Source organism: Schistocerca cancellata, chromosome 5 (genome assembly GCF_023864275.1).
Source record: "Schistocerca cancellata isolate TAMUIC-IGC-003103 chromosome 5, iqSchCanc2.1, whole genome shotgun sequence".
Taxonomy (NCBI): Eukaryota; Metazoa; Arthropoda; class Insecta; order Orthoptera; family Acrididae; genus Schistocerca; species Schistocerca cancellata.
Window position 1 is genome coordinate 168,276,637 of NC_064630.1, and position 5,481 is coordinate 168,282,117.

General features: G+C 42.6%; 1 pseudogene; it reads right to left on the reverse strand.

Moving 5' to 3' along the window:
- Nucleotides 1–1,430: 1,430 nt before the first annotated feature.
- On the reverse strand, nucleotides 1,431–1,547 carry LOC126189427 (5S ribosomal RNA; annotated as a pseudogene).
- Between the last annotated feature and the right edge of the window lie 3,934 nt (nucleotides 1,548–5,481).

Consider the following 5,481-nt stretch of genomic DNA (forward strand, 5'->3'; position numbering starts at 1 on the left):
GAACAACACCAATTAACTCTGATGACTGTTCTACCTGTCACAGAGAATTACCACTCTACTCAGTAACATACTTGTTTATCATGTCTACCTCTACGATGTTACACCTACATTCGACTATGTCTGTTGGATGCTTCCATCTTGTTTCATCAAGCATTGTATAACTGGCATCTGCTCATTTTTACAATATCGTTGCTAGACAGATCCTCTCCTATCTTTAACGCAGTTGGTTTTAAACGTCTTCAGCACCATTAAGCGGCACGTTGTGCGCATACTTGCAACACATAAAAGGACAAAATTTGTTCTGGAACTACCCTTACTTCCAAAAGACATCTAAGTTATTTATGGTTTATTTTTCTAAAAATTACCGTGTCATTTACAGCAGATATAAATGACATCGTCCTCGATGCCACCTACAAAGAAACGATTACACGTTGAAGGTAAACGATTATTGATATAGAATCAGTAGGTATTGAACTTGCTAATGGCACCGTATACAGTGGTGTTCATGCAATAATCATCGCGACAGTTTCTGTCCAAAACACGAGACTTCCCTACTGCTGATGCAGTAGGGCTTGTGTACACTAGTTAACCCGCTTATTGATACGGAATGTCTGTCCTCTAATTCGGTTTAACGGAATGTGGAAATTCTGGAAACTGCTTGTCAGTTGTGGCGAACATGTATTCCGCCAACTGAAAAATAGTCATCGTAAAATGAAAACGTGAAACTGTGCTGAAGTAGACGTGTGCAGAGGCGTCCTCACGTCTAACGAAATAAGACATTTCTGCAGACCAGTGTCATACCTCGCCGATTTTCGCAGCGGGTAGTGAGCCTACAACTTCTACTCGTTATTTGTCGTACTCAAAAAAATGTGTGTTAAATCTTATGGGACATAACTGCTAAGGTCATCAGTCCCTAAGCTTACACACTACTTAACCTACATTATCCTAAGGACAAACACACACACCCATGCCCGAGGGAGGACTCGAACCTCCACCGTGACCAGCTGCACCGTCCATGACGGCAGCCCCCTAGACCACTCGGCTAATCCCGCGCGACTATTTGTCGTACAGGCCGCAGGTTAGACTAAGCAACTAAACGCTAAAGTGCCACACAACAGAATCAATATAAACGTAGATTTAATCCTATACCAAACTAATATCAGAGCATTTCCGATACACAAAGAAAATTTTCGTGAGCAGTGATGTTCGACATAGCTTAAGAAATCATAGCACTCCGTCATCAGGCCACAAGTGGCCCATCGGGACCATCCGACCGCCGTGCCATCCTCATTGAGGATGTGGATAGGAGGGGCATGTGGTCAGCACACCGCTCTCCCGGTCGTTATGATGGTTTTCTTTGACCGGAGCCGCTACTATTCGGTCGAGTAGCCCCTCAATTGGCATCACGAGGCTGAGTGCACCCCGAAAAATGGCAACAGCGCATGGCGGCAGGATGGTCACCCATCCAAGTGCCGGCCACGCCCGACAGTACTTAACTTCGGTGATCTCACGGGAACCGGTGTATCCACTGCGGCAAGGCCGTTGCCAAGAAATCAGTGGCGAATCAGTGTATTTAAACAACGGTGCTAAGCACGGGCCGTGCAAAGCCCTTGCCTTACTTCGTATCTAAATAACAACAGAGACGAATGCAGCACGAAATGTTAATACTGATTTTACATAATTTTATTTCTAAACCTCTTAAAATAATTTTAATCTGATACACCTCTTCAGCAGTAATCTGTTTACAAGACAAGGGAGCTTTGGTAGATCTTCAGCATGTTAACTCATATATTATTATATTCATGCATGCTTTAATTGTCTAAACTTTTCGTAGCGATAATTTCCGTATGCTTACTATTTTACTAGACCTTCTTAAGTTAAGTTGAGTTTTACTAATGTTGTAAATAACCATTACTTTTTAATACTACGTGACGGGTCTAGACAAATGCAGCAATAATTAGATAATAAGTGCAGGACACTTTGTTGGACAATGCCACTGCAAAATCACTGCGTCAGTGCGATGTCAACACTCGACTGGAGGAAGGGAGATCTGTTGTAACATCTCCCTTACCAATCGGTCTATCCTGCTTGCGATATAAAATATGACCATGGATCGCATGAATGCCTAATGGATTTTTACTAACTGGATAAGGCTATCATTCCTGAAGAAATAATACAAATAAGTAGGAAGAAAGTGTACAACAGACCCTTCTAATGCAAAAGTCTACTTAAATAAAAAGTAACTAAGGTGACCAGGGTTATAATTTGGAACAATGTAAGTTATTTTGTGCACTCACTCACGAACAACACTGGACAGAAAAGGGGTGCCACTGATCATGAATCCAAAAGCTACACTAATGAACGAAAAGGAAGTAATTAATGGCCGCCAGACCACTAGGGTAATTTACATCAAAAATCCCGTAAGAGATGATGAGAAAGAAAAACATGTATTACTAAACACTGACGTGGCAGTTGAAGGTTGTTACGTTCTTTGACACTAATATTAAGTGAGTGTGTAATGATAGGAAAACTGAGAAGTCACTCTTATGTTTGTCATTAAATTTTGAAAAATCAGGCGATTAATGATAAAAAATATGCTATTAAACTATATGTTAGTGTTGAACTTCGTTACGTGAATAATGACTTTCAGTGACCTCAACGCAACGTAATCAAAGAAATTTAGAAAATAAACAAGCACCTTTACTTCGCAAATTGGATTTCAAATTATTGTCTGAACAACTGAGCCTTTTTTACTGACTTGAACAGAAATAAATAATAGAATACGTTCCAAACCAAACAGCCATGTGCTCCAACTATATGTGAAATAAATAAAACTTCCACACCCTTAATTTTTGCATTTCCTTAGACTAGGATTTTTTTCCAGTGATTGACATTCACACTTGAAAAATGAAATTTCTTTACTTTACACATATACTGAAGCCTCTGTTGTACAACTATTAACTGAAAGTAGACTGAGGCTAAAATTCTTAAAAGTGAAATTATTCGTTAATAAACTGGCTGTAATTATTCCATTTGTTTCTTATGACACTCGGTTATCATTTAACGAATGGAAGGAACAAGGACACGTCTTGGTAACAATGTCTGAGGACAATGAGGACACAATCACCCTGAGTTTAACTCATTAGTATTTAAATAAATTTTATCAATCAAATCACATAGCCGTTAATACTTTCTACCAATGAACAGTCTTACATCAGTGCTGTGCATATGACGAAACTCGGAGCCGACGACGAATGTGTTGCTGGAACTGCTGCTGTTGTTGAAGATGGTAGCATCTTGTGGAGCACGGCTGATTACAGGAACGGGCAATCGTAATGAAAGCAGCCTCTTCCACCCGTTCACTGTCTTTACTCCTGCTACTAGAAATCTGACCGGCGCTCGTACATGATGCCGCCGAAATGGTACTCTCTACTGCGACAGTGTTAACACCACACTTCCGCACGCTACAAGCGCTGGAAACGGTCTCGATCTCTCCACGCGCTCCGCGCAACACCTCCCTTCCTAACGATTTTATAATGCACAAGCACTGCTATTATAGTTGCTAGTTGATGCAAATAACAATTCCTTTGGATTTTTCCCACAGCTTATAAGTTCCACAGTAAGGCACAGACAAATTCAATACTGGACATTAAAATTGCTACAACACGAAGATGACGTGCTACAGACGCGAAATTTAACCGACAGGAAGAAGATGCTGTGATAATGCAAATGATTAGCTTTTCAGAGCATTCACACAAGGTTGGCGCCGGTGGCGACACCTATAACGTGCTGACGTGAGGCAAGTTTCCAAACGATTTGTCTTACACAAACAGCAGTTGAGCGGCGTTACCTGGAGAAACGTTTTTTGTGATGCGTCGTGTAAGGAGGAGAAATGAGTACCATCACGTTTCCGACTTTGATAAAGGTCGGATTGTAGCGTAACACGATTGCGGTTCATCGTATCGCGACATTGTTGCTCGCGTTGGTCGAGATCCAATGACTGTTAGCAGAATATGGAATCGGTGGGTTCAGGAGGTTAATACAGAACGCCGTGCTGGATCCCAACGGCCTCCTATCACTAGCAGTCGAGATGACAGGCATCTTATCCGCATGGCTGTAACGGATAGTGCAGCCACGTCTCAATCCCTGAGTCAGCAGATGGGGACGTTTGCAAGACAACAACCTTCTGCACGAACAGTTCGACGACGTTTGCAGCAGCATGGACTATCAGCTCGGAGACCATGGCTGCGGTTACCATTGACGCTGCATCACAGACAGGAGCGCCTGCGATAGTGTACCCAACGACGAACCTGGGTGCACGCGTGGCAAAACGTCATTTTTTCGGATGAATCCAGGTTCTGTTTACAGCATCATGATGGTCGCATCCGTGTTTGGTGACATCAGAGTGAAAGCACATTGGAAGCGTGTATTTGTCATCGCCATACTGGCGTCTCACCCTGCGCGATTGTATGGGGTGCCATTGGTTACAAGACTCGGTCACCTCTTGTTCGCATTGACGGCACTTTGAACAGTGGACGTTACATTTCAGATGTGTTACGACCCGTGGCTCTACCCTTCATTCGATCCCTGCGAAACCCTACATTTGGTCGCATGTTGCAGGTCCTGTACGGGCCTTTCTGGATACAGTAAATGTTCGACTGCTGCCCTGGCCAGCACATTCTCCAGATCTCTAACCAACTGAAAACGTCTGGTCAATGGTGGCCGAGCAACTGCTCGTCACAATACGCCAGTCACTACTCTTGATGAACTGTGGTATCGTGTTGAAGCTGCATGGGCAGCCGTACCTGTACACGCCATCCAAACCCTGTTTGACCCAATGCCTAGGCGTATCAAGGCCGTTTTTACGGCCAGCGGTGGTTGTTCTGGGTACTGATTTCTCAGGATCTATGCACCCAAATTGCGTGAAAATGTAATCACATGTCAGTTCTAGTATAATATATTTGTCTAATGAACAACCGTTTATCATCTGTATTTCCTCTTGGTGTAGTAGTTTTAATGGCCAGTAGTGTACAATTAAATATCATCAGATTTCTACTTAAATTTACACATACAGTGAAGCGATGCCCTTACTTATTAAAAGAAACCGTCTAAATTACAAATATTTACATTCAATTCCGCAAAAATTTTATACGTTGGTAGCTTGCGCCATATACGCTGCATTTTCTGTGCTACACTGCCACGTCCATCTGGGTAATATTATGTGCCACATAATCTGAAGCACAGTGTGGACAAGAACTCCACTTGTCACTGATGATCATCTTCCACGAAAGAGTGACTGGAATACAAATATGCACAATGACGTTTGCAGTAGTGCAACCCGTGTGTGCACGCAGACATTCACCAGATTAAAAAATATCTTCCAAAGAGGTAACAAGGGCCAGAAAGAATCCCAGTTCAGACTGAGGTTCAAAAACCAGACGATTGGACTCCTAATGTGGTATTTACAACTCACCTACTGAC